The following is a 19,206-nucleotide window of genomic DNA, read 5'->3' on the forward strand; positions in this document are numbered from 1 at the left end:
GTTAGTTCTAATTGTTAGGAAGCTCCCCACCCCTCTTAACCCCCATCCCATCCACCCTCCACCCCTGCCATTATACTAATCCAAAATCTGCCTCTGCAACTTTTACCCACTAGTCCACCAAAAATAGCTCAAGAGACTCAAAAAGTTCCTGTAAGTAGATCAGTTTTCTAACCAATCTATTTCTGGCGTAAAAGACCAGGTTTCCTATTTTGTAGTAGATTTGAAGAATTTCTTTGGTTCCAGTTTCCTAAAATGCATTATCAAGGCAAGATACTCTATAAATAATGTTATATTTAGTTATTTTGATCTAAAACATAGTTCCCTCAAAGAGGCAGAGGAATAGTTGTTACCATGTAAGACAATTGTAGGATTTTTAAGGAAGGGTTGCAGCTGGGAAGTGTTCCGTCCAATGGAAAATGCAGAGCCTAATCACTTTGACAAGACTTTTTTTTAATAGTGGAGGCAAGGAGCATGATAAATGCTTGACTGAAAATTTTTGAAAGGAACAGATAAATGTTAAGCAACAATAAGGCCAAGCATCAAGATGGCAACCCATTACAAGCTATGCTCAATGGGACAGATAAAAGCCAATGCAATAATTGGGCTCCTGGGGAAGGCTAAACAGGCTGAGATAGAAGAATTCTTCCTTTAATGGCCTTGAATTCTGGCTGTCTTGGAGAAAAATGTCTGTGGCCCTAACCCCTGGGAAACGTCTAAGGGAGGGATGGACTTAAAGGTGCAGGGTTTAAATGCAAAACTGAAACAAGAAGTCACATGAGGTTAACTCAAATAAGGGGGGAATCACAGCTCTCAGGATTATCAACAAACATTTCTTGTCATACTTTTTAATAGCATATTGATTTTGTTTTGTTTTTATAGTGTACTGGATGGTAGAGAATGTCTCTGTATGTTTGTATTCTATTATTCTATTCATGATCTCTCTTCTGGATTGTCACAATATCTTCCTCATATCCCTGCTTATACACTCACCCTCTCCAATTCATCCCCCTCACAACTAACAAAATATTCTTAAAAATATATATATATATATACAAACATATATAGGATTTAGATATATATACACAAATTTATATAGGATTTACATACATACATATATAGGATGTACATATAACATACATATATAGGATTTATATATTTATATATTATAACTATATAATGATATACACATATCTATCTATATATACATACAAACACACACACACTTATCTTCTGTTCTAGAACTGATAGTGTTGTTTTCAAGGCAGAAGATCAGTAAGGTCTTGGCATCTGGAGTAAAGTGACTTGCCCAGGGCCACAAAACTAGAAAATGTTTGAGGTCAGATTTATATCCAGAAACTCCTATCTCTAGCTCTGGCTCACTATCCACAGAGCCGCCTGCCTGATCCTTCTTCCTAATTATTAAAGTTTGATAATATCATTGCCCTGGTCAAACTTCTCCTCTGAATCTCTATTGTTTCAAGGATAAAACAAAAACTCTTTATGTTGGCATTTAGAGTCCTTCAGAGTCTAGCCATAGCTTACTTTTCCAGGATGTTTTTAGAGAACTTTGAGGTTTGCAAAATGTTTATCCATATTATTTTTTCAATATCTGGTTTTCTTCAATTATATGTAAAAATAATTATAATATTTTTTTAAATGGAGTTCCAAATTTTCTCTCCCTTTCTGAGACAGTAAGCAAGCTGATATAGATTTTATGTATGCAGTCATCATACATATTATTTTATTTAATTCTCAGAACAATATTGGCATGGGATGACAATTATCTCCACTTAACAGAGGAGAAAACAGAGGCAGAGGGAAAGGATGTAACTTAACCAAGGTCACACAGCCAGTAAGTGTCTGAGGAAGTGTAATTAGATCTTACATAGACCAAGTCCAGTAGTACTCTAGTGATTGAACTACATAGCTTCCCCATTTTATTCCCCATCATACTTTCTGATCCAACTAGGCTACTCTACTTGCTCTTTCCAAATGAATTGTCACCTCCTCCTCTTTCATAAGCTTGTTCTCATGCCTGGAACACATCTCCTCCATTCTATATCTCAGATTCATTAGTGCTTCAAGAACCAACTCTGGCATCTTCTCTCATACCACCCAACCAATATTAAAACTTGCTTTTCCTCAGATTATTTTGTACTTACCTAGTCATGTAAATATTTTAGTTCCCAGGGAAATATAAGTTTCTTTAGGGCAGAAACTATTTTCATATTTTTCATTCATTTCCTAAGTGCTTTTCACAATGTCTTGAATGTAATAAGTGCTTAAAATGATTATTGAATTGAATAAAATTCAGAAAATTAAGTCAAAGTATTTTTGAGAAATGAAATAAATTGATTGCTTTGTTTAAAAAAATCTGATCTCATTGCCTTTATTTAAAACACTTAACACTTGTACTCAAATAGAGTTTTTTTAAACTCTATGTAATTGATCCACCGTGTAATGGATGAAGTAACTATATGAAGAAGGAACTAAAATTATATGTTCTGTTTTAAGAGAATAATTTTCTCTTCTTAGTTACTCATTTTTTTTTAGCTTTTGCTTTGCTAGAAACTCTGTTATGTTGATTTACAAACCATATGAGGGTTTTTTCAGTGAGATTTTAAAAATTATCATTTGCTTGATATCCAGTGATTTCTTTTTCAATAAGTAGTTAATATTTATTGATTTAGGCATAACAAATTAATAAATATTTATTAGACACCCACTATGTACCAGCCACTTTGCTAAGTTGTAAGTATCCAAAATAAGACAACTGACAGTTCTGCCCTCATAGAGATTTATTGAAGGAGACCATGAATTTAGAGGGAGAAAGAAATTTAGGTGAAACCTAGTCCAATGCCTTTATTTTGCAGGTAGGAAACTGAGACTGAGAGAGGCAAACCCTACAGTCACATTTATGGTCAAGTAATTTATATTTAAACCCACATTATCTGATTTCATTTCTTGGATGATTTCTATTGTACTTCACTGAATCTCAGAATAATTGTTCTAGAAAAATAATTCTTTGGCATGATAGGTACAGTCACATAACATTTTGCTAAGGTAGTTTCATATTATATAGGATATTTTTTTTTAGCTTTATAAGAGTTCCATAAATAAGCACAATGTTATCACAAAGGAAATCAAGGTGATAATTCTTGATGGTGTATTCCACACCTCATAAAGACTTGTGGTGGTTAGTTTGTCTTTTAGGTACATACTGTGGAAAGGAGACTCAACTCCTCCACATTCTGCTACTAACCTTCCATGTCCCCCATTTTTCCAATTCCTCATCTCTTTCCTCAAATAAATATTACAATACTACATTAACAACATTATGTGGAATTTCTCATATTCTCCTCTCCCCTCCCCCCAAAATCTTTTTTCTTGGCCAGCAGTGAGTTTTAGGTTACTTTAATACATGCTATTTTGGTTTAGACTTTTAATTTGTTTGGATTAGAAAACATCATTAATGCCAAATAAGTAGGGAATGCATATATCACTAATTTACATAATTCAAGGTGAAGAAATAAAACTTCTCTCACAATTATTCTCAGTATTCTGAAAGGGAAATATATTAAAACATTTATTTGAATAACTTCTCCAATTCTCAAATTATCTTTAGCCAGTTCCCAGATATCTCTTCGGATGTGAGTATGCAAATCTTAAGAATCTGCTGATACATACATGAGTAACTAAAGTTATCTCTTACATAAAAGCTACACTGATATGCATTCTTTACATTCTTTTGTTTTCCTTTTTAATCTATATTTTTGCTTACCTAAAAATTCTGGGATATCCATACCTTGGGTTTATGTCCCAAATAGAGAAGAAAGACAGAATCACAGTTATTAGATCTAAGGTATGTTATGGATATGCTTTGAGAGAATAAGGCAAGAAACAAGTTTCTAATAGAGCTGTAACTGGTACTCCAAGATAATGTTATATAGGGTAGAAGGAGAAGAAATGGGGATGTTTCCTCCTTGCATCAGTCCTCCTGGTTGCTCAATCCAAGTGACATATCTTCACCCCTCCCATTTGTTCCCTTGCCTTGTCATGGCCACTAACTGTTGTGAGTCCTATGTCTGTCATGTATCTTTCCCCTGATCCATTTTCTCCCACTGCCAGTATCAAATCAGAATCCAATCATTCACAAAACCTCAGAAACACAAAATAGTAATTAATCTGGCATGTGCTAACCTATCAAGAAATAGAATCAGTCTCTCTGACTCCTTGTGTCCACAAAAATTGATGTGTCCTGGGTTTGAGAATTCCAAAATTTGGCTATAATTACTGGAAATTCAGTATAGTTTGAGAATGGCAATAAAATCAATTTTAACTTGATTCTGAGTCATCTAGCTATGGGTTCAGAAATATTTGACTATGGCATTGAAAATGTTCAATACTGTTTCCCTGTATCAAAATAAGTTTTGCCATTCTAAAATTTACCTTCATTAATTCTAGGTCTCTTCTTGAAAGAAAACAAAATTTCTTTTATAAAATTGAATAAAATTCTTATTGACAGCTTTTATTGTTATATCACAAATATCTCCAAACATATTCATCTCAGATACTCATTCCTTAGAATAAAAAAATTAAAAAGAAATAAAAATAGTTCAGAAAAACTACCTAAATACTCAAAAAGTCTAACATTATATGTAATTGTTCTACACCAGTAGTCCTTCACATTTGTTTTTTTGTAAAGTGGGAAAAGTGCCTTATCAATTTTCTTCTAGACCAATTTTGCTCATTTTAATTCCAGTTTCTACCAACTTTATTTTGTGTCCACTGACAAACATACTTTTTAGTATTCATCATATCACTTGTTTTCATCATAGTTATGTTCCACTATGTTCACATACTTTGCCCTGTGTAGCCAATTTGCAACTACAAAATAAAGCTTTTCTTTTCCTTTTCTTTGTTTTTCCTTCCTTTTCCTTCCTCTCTTTTCTTCTCCCTTCTTCTCCTATCCTCTTCCTTCCTCTTATTTCTTCACCATTGGCCCCCCAGTAGAAAACTGGCAATAGAATCTTTGAATAACAGGGAATAGCCATTAGTTTACTTACTTTCTTCTTATCCTCTTAAATTGTTTCACTAAATAATCAGAGCAGGTTACAGCATGTTCATCTTTCCAACATGCCTATAGCACATTGACCATTAACATCTCTGGTCATCTTTGTCATTTTACTAGGTAAAATCTCAGAGTTGTTTTCATTAATATTTATCTCATTTTAAGAAATTAAGATAATTCATTTTTATGGTTTTTTAGAGCTTATGATTTTTGGAGAACTATTTATATCTATTGACCATTTACCTTTCATGGAATGGATTTTAATCTTATATATTTCTATTTGTTGTCTGCATATCAGGAGAATCAGTCTGTAATTAATGTCTGACATAATGATTTTTCATCCAGCTAACTGTTTCTCTTCTTATCAAGTATATTTTTCTTCTTTCAAATGATAGCCTTTCAGATATTTGAGAGACATCATTTATCTTTTACCCTCCATTTTTTCTAGCCTAATGTTCCATATCCTATTAATATTTTTAGAGATCAGTTTCAAGTCTACTCACAATGCTCTCCTCTGAAATCATTCATATTTGTTTAAGAATTATAATGTATATTCTGGTGGTCTCTAAAAACTTCTTAACAATAGAACTGTTCCAAAGTCAAATAGGTTCCTTCATAAGGCATTCATAATAATAATATCTAGGTTTTAAAAAGCTCCTACTATGTAACAGGGACCATACTAAGTGCTTTAAACATATTACCTCATGTACTACTCATGATAATGTGGGAGGTAGGTGCTATTATTACCATTGCTTTATGATGAGGAACCTGAGGCAAGTTGAGATGAAGTGACTTGCCCAGAGTCACACAGCTAGTAAGAGTCTGAGACTAGATTTGAACTCAGGCTTTGCTAACTTGATACCAAGTGCTTTATCTTCTACTCACTTTATAATTATGGAAGTCTTTAAGCTGAGAGGAGGTGACTAGTTTGAGAGATGTAGAAGGGATTCTTGTCCCCATACAGTCCAGACTAGATGATATCTGAGGTCTCTTTCAATATAGAGATTCTAAAAGTCTATGACTTTTTATCTTCTAATTCTATAGCACAACTATTATTTTTGAATATGAAGAAATATAAAGAAATAACCTGGCTCTGTTCTTGAAGGTACTATAGCCACAAGCTATTGAAAGCTCAGAAAAGGAAATTCTTGTCACCAAATTTCTTAGTATTGTTAAGAATTTTAACTTTAGAAACAGATATAATCAAGTAGTGAAAATAATATTAATGAAGAGTCATATCCATCTAATTTACTGCTGCATCCTAAGTAACTCTGGGGCTTTCCATCTCTCTTATATCTAAAACTTTCCATATGTATTATTTTCCATCATTAGGATGTAAGCTCTTAGTGTCATCCTAATTGTGAATTTTAGTTTTACTCCACCCTGCTTAGTCTTTAGAATTCTAGCGACCAGGAATGCATACACCATCACTTAAGGATTAAGGGTGGGGGAGGAAGATCTATGACCCATGTGTGATAGCAAGAGACAAATCAGAAACAACTGACTGACCCCCTGGGCCATCCAAAGCCAAGTTTAAGCCACCATAGGTACATGTAAGACACAGGAAGTGATATAAAGAACTGTCTCTATATTTCCCATTACTTCCTGTGAGGGGGACTTGGCAGTGGAATTTGACTGTGGAGGAACTCGAGTGTGACACTTCAGATTGCTTCCTTTAGATGATCACATGATGAGTTATAAGGCTGACTCCCCTTTCCTTGACTTTTCTGGAGGCACCAGCCTCTGGAAAGGCCCATCTCTTGGAACTCCCTTTACCTTGGCTTTTCTGGAGAGACCCCTTGGATGAGGCCTCTGAACTCCTGCCTGGCTCAAACCAGGCCAGAGCAGATCTTCCTTTCTCTCTCTCTCTCTCTCTCTCTCTCTCTCTCTCTCTCTCTCTCTCTCTCTCTCTCTCTCTCTCTCTCTCTCTCTCTCTCTCTCTCTCTCTCTCTCTTATTCTTAATTTCTTCCTTCTATTGTAAATAAACCACCATAAAATTCCATTCTGATTTGAGTATTTCATTGGGGTTTAGAATTTAAATTCCTGGTGACCAACTAAAAATACATATTTAGTCCAACCATAAAATTTACTCCTTATACAATTAACTATTAAAAGTTATTTTATAAAGCTAGAAAAAGCAACAAAGTTCACTTGGGAAAACATAAGATCAAGAATATCAAAATAATTAATGAATAGATAGCAGTACCATATTTCAAATTCTATTACATTTTATCAATCATGAAAACAATCTGGTACTGGCTAGAAAATAGAGAAGTAGATCAATGAAACAGATTAGGCAAATATACAGTGGTAATTGACCATAAAAATCTAGTGTTTTAAAAACTTCCAAATCTCAGTTTTGGGGACGAGAATTCACACTTTGATGAATTTGCTAGGAAAACTGTAGAACAGTTTGGCAGAAACTAGATATAGATCAACATTTCACACAATATACTGAGATAAGATCAAAATGGGTACATGCTTTAGACAAAATTTGATATCATGAACAAATTATAGAAAAAGAGCACTTGTGTGTATGAGAGAAGAGAGGCCTTTCCTAAATAAAGACCAGAGTGTAGAAAAGGAGAACAGTGACCAGGATTCTCCCATCATACCACGTTAAATGCACTAAAATTTTGTAGAAGTATCTCTAAAAACAGTGGCACAAAAAATTTTGAAGCTTGAGATAGTGCCTGGATAGCAGAATCTAACTTTAACATAAAGTGCAAACTCAAGGAATAGTCTAGAAAAAAAGAGCAAAAAATAAACCAACAAACAAGCAAAAATAACTTGACCACTCAAAGCTATTGAAGTGGCAGGGAAGACCAAGACATCATTTCAAAAATAATAATGTGAAAAAAGCTAAAAGCAAAGCCTCAAAGAAAAACATTAATTATATCCAAGACAGGAAGAATTCTTGGAAAAATTAAAAAGATATGAGTATTAGAGAAAATAAAGATTGGAGAAAGAAATGAGTAATGAAATAAAATTACAAAAACTTAGAATTAAAAAAGAGGCAGAAAATACTGAAGAAACACACACACACACACACACACACACACACACACACACACACACACACACTTTCCTTAATGATAAAAGAAGCACACAAATGCATTGAAGAAAACACCTTTAAAAGCAAAATATGCCCAGTGGAAAAAGATGTATAAAGTTTCACTGGAAACAAAACTTCTTAAAAATTAGATTGGGCAACTAAAAGCTAATAACTGCATTTGACATCAAGAAAAAAATAAAAAATCATTTTTATAAAGAAAAATATGAAACATGTTTTTTTGAAAATCAACTAATCTGGAAAATAGATTGAGATGAGATAGTTCAAGAATTATCATAATACTTGAAAATCATGATTTAAAAAAGAGACTAGATATCATATTTTAGAAAATAATAACAGAAAATTTCCTGATAGATTAAGTCAAGAAAGTGAAATAAAAATTGATAGAATCTAACAATTAACTCCTGAGACCACGAAATGAAAATTCCCAGGAATATTATAACCAAATTTCAGAGCTCCCAGGTAAATGAAAATTTATTTCTAGCAACCAAAAAGAAACAATCCATGTACCATGTAGTTGCAGTCATGATGACACAAGATTTAGCAGCTTCCACAATTCAAGGAAAATATGACTTGGGATATGATATTCCATTAGGCAAAGGAGATAGGATTAGAACCAGGAAAAATCTACCCATAAAAACTAAATGTGATACTTCAGGAGAAAAATTATATTAAAGGAAATAGATTACTTTCAAACATCCTTGATGAAAAGACCAGGGTTGAATGACAAAAACTGACATTCAAACAAAAGACTCAGTAGAATCTAAGGTGGCAAACATGAAACAGAACCATAAGGAACTTAATGTGCTTGAAATATTTACATTCCAACATTAGAAAATCCTATTTGCAACACCTAAGAACTTTATAATGATTAGGACAGTTAGACAGAATCTATGTAGACAGAGGGCATGGATTTAAATTGACTAGGCAAGGATGATTTTTTTTAATGAAAGGTAGTACTGAAAATTGTTTTCGCATGTAAAGGAGGCATACAAGTAAGAGCTTTTGAAATGGAGGGGGGAGGGAGCAATTATTTCTCATTTTCATTGGAAATGGTTCAACGATGGAAGAATATATAAATGCATATATATATATATATATATACATATATACATGCATTCATTAGAATAAAGAAATCTGTCTGAATTGACAGGGAAATGGGAGGGGAAAGAGATATGAGATAAAATGGTGGGAGAATTAATAGAGATAATGCTCAGAAGCAAAACACATTTTTAAGAAAAGACAGGATAATAAGTGAGACAAGGTAGTAAGCATGATTTCAGGTAAAGTCAAAACAAAAATAGACCCAATGAAAAAAATAATCAGGGAAGCTATATTTTACTAAAAAGTACCATTGACAATGAATAGATATTAAGTATATATGGCACATTTCTCTGATAAAGACATAACTTCTTAAACATAGAAATAATTCAATTTAATTTATAAAAAATGAGAGCAATTCCTCAATGATGTGATCAAAGGATATGAATAGAAAACCTTGAGAAAAAGAAATAAAAACTTTATGGGGTAATGAAAAAATGCTTTAAATTACTACTGAGTAGAGAAATGAAAAATTTAACTTTGGGGTACAACCTCACAACTATAAGAAATGACAAATGCTGTAAGGCTTGAAGGAAAATGTTGTCATTCAGTTGTTTCATTTAAGTCTCAAACTGATTTGGGGTTTTCTTGGCAAAGATAATGTAGTGATTGGCCATTTCCTTCTCTGGTTCATTTTACAGATGAGGAAACTGAAGAAAAAAGAATTAAGTGACTTGCCCAGGGTCACTTGGCTAATATAGATCAAAAGCCAGATTTGTACTCCGGAAGATGAGTCTTTACAACCTACCTGCCCTAAGGGAAAATAGGTACTCTAATAAACTGTTATTAATTATGAACTAGTCTAGTCATTCTGGAGATGAATTTGGAACTATGTTCAAAGGTTTATAAAGTATACCCATTGATCCAACAATATCAGCTATGCCCCAAAGAGGTCAGAGAGAAAATCAATGAACTTTTAAGGAAAATTGAAGTTTAATTGGCTCACTAATTTTTTTTCCTTGCTTTGTATGTCATATAGCTAATATGTACATCTGTATTTCATGATTTAAAATATATAATTAATATAATTTTTCTCATGTTTTCAGTTGGTAGGTGTCAACATGGAATCTAGAAACCCCAAATTTGTGACCTAGTGGGATTTGGAAACCCCAGGTTTGAGGGTTCCTCCCTGAGGGAAAGTCCTACTTCACTGTCTCTTAGACTAACAATAGACTTTAAGATGTTAAGTATCTCTTTTGTCCCAAAGGTCTCTTCCCCCTAAGGCCAAAGTCCTCTACCAAGGTAGCCCAGCCCTTGGCTCAGTCTTTCCCTTTTTGTGTCCATTGTAAAACATCAGCCCCTCACTCTTATTACTGTCTGGAACTCCTCATTTTCCTTTAATTCCATTGTATAGTCAGTCAACTGTCCCTCTCATCCTTAGCCCCCATGTTTTACCTAGACAGGTATTTAAACTCCCCAACTTTAATAACTCCTCAGAGTCATCATCTAGCATGGTGGCACTCCCAGGGATAACATCCCCAGAGTCCAGGGTTTATACCTTGAAAATGTTGTGGTGCCAGACTCTGAGTAAAGACTTAAATACTGGACTTCTCCCTATCCTGATTAAACTTGTTTTTTCTGACTATTTAAAGGTTCTGTGTTATTTACAGTTTAACATAGTGAATAGGTGAAAGGGAAGGAGAAATTTTGGAACTCTAAAATTTTAGAAGAACTTTAAAAAATTACACATACAATTTAAAAATTAAGTAAGCATAGAAGATGTTATCTGTCAAATCTATGGATTTGGATTAAGTAATAATTTATGACTAAACAAGAGTTGCAGATCACAGGAAATAAAAAAGATAATTCAGATTACATTCAATTTAAAAATATTTGCACAAACAAAATCAATGCAGTCAAAATTAGAAGGAAAGTAGCCAATTGAGAAAAAATGTAGCAGATTTCATTACTCACATATAAAAGGAACTGACCAAATTAAAAATAATAATAATAATTCCACTGTAGATAAATGGTCAAAGTATATGAACTGGCAGTTTTCAGAAGAAGAAATTGTCTTTAATTGTCTATAATTATAGGAAAAAATGATCTTAATCACTATTTATTTAAAAATGCAAATTAAAACAGCTATTATGTATTATCTCACATCTACCAGATTGGTTAATTTGATGGAAAGGGAAAAATTCAAATGTTGAAAGGAATATGGAAGAACTGGGACACCAATGCATTTTAGGCCCAGTTATCAACTGGTTATACCATTCTGGAGAACAATTTGGAAGTATGCCAGAAGTCCTATAAACTGCATATATCCTTTGATCCAGCAATACAACTACTAGGGTTGTATCCCAAAAAAATCAAAGAAAAAGGAAAAGGCCCTATATGTACAAATATATTTATAGCTGCTCTTTTTTGTGATAGCAAAGAAACTGGACAAATTCCTTAACTTCTTTGTGCCAATTATAATTCTAAGATACAGAGCAGGTGTTGATCTGCATTGGAAGTCAGTTTCTTCCCTGGCAGTTGCCTACAACTGAAATTATAGGTGCAAAAACAACAAACACAAAATAGCTAAATGTACTGCCCTTTAAAATGGAGGGGAAGATTTTTTTTTCATATCAGAAATATATACAAAATGGTTCAGTTCATATTTTAATAGATAAAAAGAAAGGAGAGACAGACACAAACATTTACACACAGAGAAACAGGCTGACAGAGATACAAGACAAATAAAGAGTGGGGCAGGGAGAGACAGAGAGAGAGAGACAGAGAGACAGAGATGGGGGGAAACAGAAAGAGAGAGAGAGAGAGAGAGAGAGAGAGAGAGGAGAGGTCAGACTGTTTATTGATGCAGAGAAGTGAAGGAAAAGGAAACATATTGCTATAAAGCAAGGAAAAGTAATAAATATACATGACTGTAAAACAGCTTTGTAAAGACAGGTACATGGTGCTGAACATGATTTATATATTTTGTTCCTTGTTCCAAAATAGGAATAGGCACTAGATTCACTGAAGTTGTTATAGTCTTCTGGGGTTTAGCACAGCCAGATATCATTCCATAAGTTAACTATGTACTCAGGAAGCCAATTTTCTTCCTTCTAACATTATACAATTTTTATATTCTAATTAGAAAATTGGGTATTAGGGGGTGAGAAAATATATAATTTACTCTGCTATATAATTCAGGATTAATAAATTACAGCAAACAAAGTAAAGACCTAGCAGTTTAAGTAGGACACCAGCCTGACTGGTATTATTTATTTCCTCTTTATAAGGATATAATTAACATGGTTCAACCTCTAGGAAAGAAATTCTTATCTAGGGTCCATGAATAGACTTCAGGGGGTCCATGAATTGAGATGGGAATAGATGACATCTTTATTTTTTTACTATTTTCCTGTAATTTTCTCAGTCATTTAAAAACATGATTTCCAAGAAAGGAGTCCTTAGGCTTTATCCTACCGCCAAAGGGCTCTAGGGCACAAAGAAGATGATAAATCCCTGGACTAGGAATAGGGAGTAATAGAACCATAAAGTTCTGTGCCTGAATACTAAGTTTTGTTGAAAGAAAACAGATTGGCTATGTGTACTCCTGTTCATGGTATGCTTCAGGCTAAGAACTCATCAATATGCATTTATTTAGGAGTCAAGAGGTAAGTAAATATACATTTTTTGGAAAATACATAATATGTTTTAGTTAGTGCCTTTTATTTATAAACAAACAATATGTACTATTAATTTATTAGAAATTTTGTAGGTTTCATAAAAGATAATACTAGAAAGAATTCTTTCAACCAGGAACTAGTCACATGGCCACAGAAACAGGAGAAACCTGGAATCTTCAATTCTAAATCTATTTTTTGTTTCATTGAACTTCTCCTCCTTCTCCTCCTCCTCCCACTTCTTTTTCTTCATATGTATGTGTTTTAAGGTTTTTCAAAGTATTTTATAACAATTGGTCACCAAAACAAACTTAGAGGTAGTTGCTTTATTATCCCCAATTTACATGAGAACAGGATGAATTAAATGATTGTCCAGGATCACACTGCTAATGAGCATCTGAGGTAGGATTTAAATTCATATTTTGTTACCTCCAAGGTGCTTCATTAACTTGTATCATATATGTAAACTGAATAATTATATAGTGAGACAATCCATTTACTCATAGACTTATATCTATGGGACAGGCATAAAATTTGATACAAGTGCATTAAATAATTCTGCACTTGGCAATGGAGCTATGAATTCACTAGTGTTTTGTCCTGAGTTAGAGAGTAGAACTCTTAACAATGAGCTGGGGGCTATGATCCCAGCTCCCAGCTAGGAAAGATCTTTTTCTCTTGGGTGATTTCCTTTGAACACTCATGCCATAAACAAAGAGACAGAAGCAATAAAAAGATAATGACAATCATATGTGTAAATAAGAAATACTATTAAATCTAGCAAGTTTATTATTTAATAGAATTTTTAAAAATACATATAAGCAGAAGGCATGAGGACATGTATTACCTGTCAATCAAAGTCAGTTTGTTTCTCACATAACACTTCTGTTACTAGAACGGGAACCCTTGATTTTAGAAAAAAATATCACCCACCTCCACACTTGACCATTTAAATGTCCTTCTCATGTGGTCTTTAAAACAGGAACTGCAGATATGATAGACATTCTATGATGGCTACTATGGTATTTCCATGAAATGACCACATCTCTCCAATCTCCTTTCCCTGTTCTAGATTCCCTAAACTCCCACTGTAGCCCAGATGTGGAAAACAAAATGAAACAAAATCACTCTACATTACAATTAGAAGACTGATTTCAGATTATTGTTTTCTTTCTTCCTAAATTAGGAAGAACTACAAACCAAAGGATTTTGTGGCCAACCAACTCCTTAACAAAGGTTGATATATATCAACCTTTGTTATATATATATATACAGAAAGAGAGAAAGACTATTTTGTTAGTCTATATAGGTTACAACATTACAATTTAGCTTAATGAAGAATTACTTTTGGGTTTAAAATAGCTGTCTTCAAGTATTTGAAAAGCTGCCATACTTTAGTATAATTAGGCTTATTTCTTCTTGGTCCCAAAGGACAACATAAAAAACAATGAATGTATGAATTTGGTTTTTGAACCCAAATAGAATTCCATTTTTATTTGTTAAATTACTATATTCAAACTGGTGCTCTAGACTATTCTGTCTACATTCATTATGCCATGCTACTTCTATAAAGGATTGTATATGACTTAGAAGCATATATACATGCATAGTTATAGATAGACATATCTTCTCTGTCTCACTAATGTTGGCACTCTTACTACCAGCATAAAATGCAATCAAACCAACAAATAGAAACATCTAAGAAGTGTCAGAATATGTATAACTTCTCATTTTGTGTGATTTTTTTTTCTTTTCATAATTCCAAACTGGAAATTTCACGCAAAAGATTAGATCATTAACTCTATTTGTCCTAAAATATTTTGTGGGCAATAGCTTGATATTTGAGCTATCCACTTAATATCTATATGTTGGATATTTAATATCTTGTGTATACTTATTTAACCACTGGGCTGCACATGTCTAGACCTAGTCCTTAATAAAGTGCCTACCCCTATAGCAGGCACCTAACTTTTTTAAAAATTCATTAACTGACCCTAATGGTTCCTTCCCAGTTATGCATATCCTTTCTGATGTTGTTTCACTCCCAACATGTAAGGAGGAAGCTCCCCAATGTAGCTCCAATCATATTAAAATGTAAATGGGAAATGTTTAACAAAATAAATAAAAATATGATACAGTATATATAAAGCTAAAATTTTGTTTCCTAAATCAATATATGGCCCTTCATAGGATTTTGATACAATTTACTTTATTTCTCAAATTAAAGACATTCCTGATGGTAGTGTAAAGCCTGATATGGACACCTGTGTTATTTCAAGTTCAATCTTGCAATAACATGAGGTGTTTGTAAGTCATTTAAAAGTTAAAAAAATAAAAGAATAGTGACCTTTTCTTAATATATGAAAGATATGAAATAGATAAATAACAAGCAATTAGCTTCTATTCACAAGACTCTCCTAGTTTCCATATGGAAAGAATCAGAATAATAGGGTATACTGAGTCATATAATTTTCAGACATCTACCAAATTAGAGGGACAATCGCTCTACACTTTGGACACACTATGTATGTCCTTGGGTGATCAGAAAGTTGTATCAATGTAGGCAGAACTCTATCAGGTCTCAGCAAAAGATTATTTTTTATTCTTACAAAAAACTAATCCCCATTATAGGAGAAGAGAGGAAAAGGGATCCCTAAAAGATATTGATCCAAACACAACTGGCAATAGCTACAAACTTCTTACAACTATTTTGTTTTATTGTTTTTAATTTATATTTCTATTCCCATAATCAGTGCTGTTTTCTCTCCCTTCCATGACTTTTAGTTATAGGGAAACAAAATGTTGGTGTTAATGTCATTAAAGTTCATGGTCCCAGAAGATCAAAAATGAAATTGATCTCTAATCAGAGAGGAAAGGTGTACTTACAATGCAGATTGTGACATCAAATTTTGGACATGTATTTATTATGAGAGTTATATTATTTCAAAATTTTAATGGGGGAGTGGTAATGGAATAAAACAAACTTGTTAATAAGGAAAAATAATAAAATAAAATGAACAGAAGAGAAATACTATCAGAGGGAAAAAGCTATAAAGGCAAAAATTATAAATCCTGAGTCAATTTTTAGAGGTGAAAAAGATTTAATGAGCAAAACAACAGCACAACCGTATATTCCTTATAACTGAGTCAATTATGTGAGAGTGAAAATGTGGCTGGCATTAGAAAATTACCTATGAAAGCCTTAGTATTTGCTTCTCATGTTTTCTCAGTGATATCTTTGCTACTTGCAAATGACATTTTTTAAAATTAAGATTTTATGGTCAATATTTTCTATCTTCTTGGCCATTTGTATCTGGGGTAATAATACTGTCCATGATTTTTCCACTTTTAAATGGCTTGATTTGATTTTACAATTATCTTGCCTCCTACTCATATTTCTTCTGTATGTATTTGGTAAAGTAAATTTGCTGTTCTAAACTTCATCACAAGCACCATTTTCATTTTTTTTTCACATAGGACAATAGCTACTGAAATATCAGAAAACAAATTTGACAGTTTTACTAGCATCCATGATGAAAATAGAACACTACAGAAACAATGACCACCACTTATTTGATATATTAACTACAGCAATAAGAGAAGAAAAGGAAATTAAAGTAAGTAATAAAGAAACAAACTATCAGACTTTGCAGATGGTATAATGATAGATTTTAGGAAATCTGGAAAATCAAACAAAAAGGGTACTTTTGAAATAATTACGGCACAAAGTGATAGGATATGAAGTAAACCCACAAAGATTACCAGAACTTCTATATATTCTCAACAATGTGCAGCTGGAAGAAATAGAGAGAAATTACATTTAAAATAACTTCACAGAGTTTTGTTTAGTTTTGTTTTTTAAACCCTTAAAATACTGTGTATTGGCTCCAAGGCAGAAGAGTGGTAAGGGCTAGGCAATGGGGGTCAAGTGACTTGCCCAGGGTCACACAGCTAGGAAGTGGCTGAGGCCAGATTTGAATCTAGGACCTCCTGTCTCTAGGCCTGGCTCTCAATCCACTGAGCTACCCAGCTGCCCCCTTCACAGTTTTAATGCAGATTGATGCATAATAGTCTTCACTTAACTTCCTTCCTAAATTTTTCTCTAGTATAAACTATGTATGTTTTCATTCATAGGATGACAAACATGGAAATAAGCATTGTATGATAACACATGTACAACTTTTATCCTATTACCTGCTATTTTGGGGATGGGGTGTGGATAAGAAGGAAGGAGAGACCATGGATTGAAAAAATGTCACAAAATTATTATTTAAATTATATTAACATGTAATTTGGAAAAATGAAAACTTAAAAAAAGCTGCCGACAATATAAAATACTTAGAAGTCTATCTGCCAAGACAAACCAAGGAACAACATGAGCATAATATCAAGACACTTCACACAAAGTCAGATCTAAACAATGGAGGAAAATAAATTGCTTAAGGGTAAGCTGGGCTAGTATAGTAAAAAATTACAATGCTCTGTTAATTTACAAATATAGTGTTATGCCAAACTACCAAAATTATTTAATAGAACTAGGAAAAAAGTAATGACAAAATTTATCTACAAAAATAAAAGGTCAAGAATAGTAAAGGAATCAGTTTTTTTTAATGTAAAGGAAAATGGCTTAGGAGTACCAGATCTCAAACTGTATTACAAAATAGTATTCATCAAAACAATCTATTAGTTTACTAAGAAATAGTGGCATACCAGTGCAATAGATTAGATATCAAATTCAGAGTAGTTAATGATCATAGTAATCAAGTTATTAATAAACCAAAAGATACTAGCTTTTGGGAAAAGAACTCAGTATTTTTTGACAAAGATTACTAAGAAAACTGGAAAGCAGTTTGGCAAAAAATAGGAAGAGACCCATATCTCACATTGTACCAAGATAAAGTCAAAGTGGGAATGTGATTTAGACATAAAAGATGATATCTTAAGGGAATTACAGGAGCATGGAATGGTTTGCCTTTCAGGTTTTTGAATAAGGAAAAACTATGACAAAAGAAAAGATAAAGAGCATTGCAGACAGTAAAAAAGAGTATAAAACTGCTCATATCCTTTAGTCTAGCAATGATATTATTAAGCTTTTCTCCTATATCTACAGAAATATTTATAACAGCTCTCTTTTGTGGTGGTAAAAATTGGAAATTGAGAGGATACTAATCAAATGGGTAACTTTTAAACAAGTTGAGATATATCATTGAGATGGAATATCATTGTATTATAAGAAATAAAAAGCAGGATGGTTGCAGAAAAAACTGGGAAGACATATCATGTGATACAAAGCGAAGTGAACAGAACTAAGAAAAAATTGTACACAATAATTAATATTGTATGATAATCAGCTGTGAATGATTTAGCTATTCTATTCAATACAAAGATCTAAAAATTTCTGAAGGTTTTCTGATTGAAAAATATTATCTTCTTCCAGAGAAACAAATAATTCTGGAGAATGGAAGTAAAAACATCTTTTTAAATTTATTTTTCTTTTTTTGGCTTGCATTTTCTTTCAAAATATGTCTCAGAGGGATGTTTTTTATTACTTCACATGTTTAATCTATATCTAGTATAATTTATCTATATATAATCTATGAGTAATATATATTGCTTTTCTTCTGAAGAAGGGGATAAGGCAGGAGGAAGGTAAAGAATTTGGAACTCAATTTTAAAATATTAATTTTTAAATGTAATTGAGGAACATTTAATGAAATGAATAAAATATATTGGGTTAAATAAACACTGAACAATTTGTTCCTTTTCATGTTTGTGAAATGACTATCTTCTCAACTAGTGATATCTATAAATAAATGAACTCAGGATAATCTGGCTTAATTATATAACACGTTAAGTTTTCACTTGTAATCTAAATTAGCATTGTATTTGTTTGTCAAGTCTTTCCAGTTGGTCATGGGAAACAAATGTTTTCAGACTGTCGATTTCTTTTTTTTATCTCTTCACTGTAAAATTATTTTATATTATTTTATAAAATTAGATTTTATGTGTTTAACTTCATCCATTTCCTATCATTCAGAATCATCAAAATATTTTCATAGGCACTTAGGGGGCACAGTTGCTAGAGCACTGGAAGAGGAGGTCCTGGGTTCAACTCTGATATTAGTCACTAACTAGCTGTGTGATCCTGGGTAAACCACTTAAAATAAGTCTACCTAAGTTTCCTCATCTGTTAAATGGAGATTTAAAGATGAAGAAAAGGTCCTACATGCTCAGGTTATTCTGTGGAAAAAAAATGATACAGAATATATATTTATATGTTGCATATAACTATTTATAAAATACAATTCTTTGAATGCTATATAAATGCTAGCTGTTATTACAA

The 19,206-nt window shown here is 32.7% G+C and overlaps 1 protein-coding gene across 1 annotated transcript in view; it reads right to left on the reverse strand.

Moving 5' to 3' along the window:
• The window catches only part of LOC100011021 (bifunctional heparan sulfate N-deacetylase/N-sulfotransferase 3), a 230,393-nt gene that overhangs the window by 181,451 nt on the left and 29,736 nt on the right, over positions 1-19,206 (reverse strand). The gene's annotated exons all lie outside the window — the stretch shown is intronic.

This window comes from Monodelphis domestica, chromosome 6 (genome assembly GCF_027887165.1).
Source record: "Monodelphis domestica isolate mMonDom1 chromosome 6, mMonDom1.pri, whole genome shotgun sequence".
Taxonomy (NCBI): Eukaryota; Metazoa; Chordata; class Mammalia; order Didelphimorphia; family Didelphidae; genus Monodelphis; species Monodelphis domestica.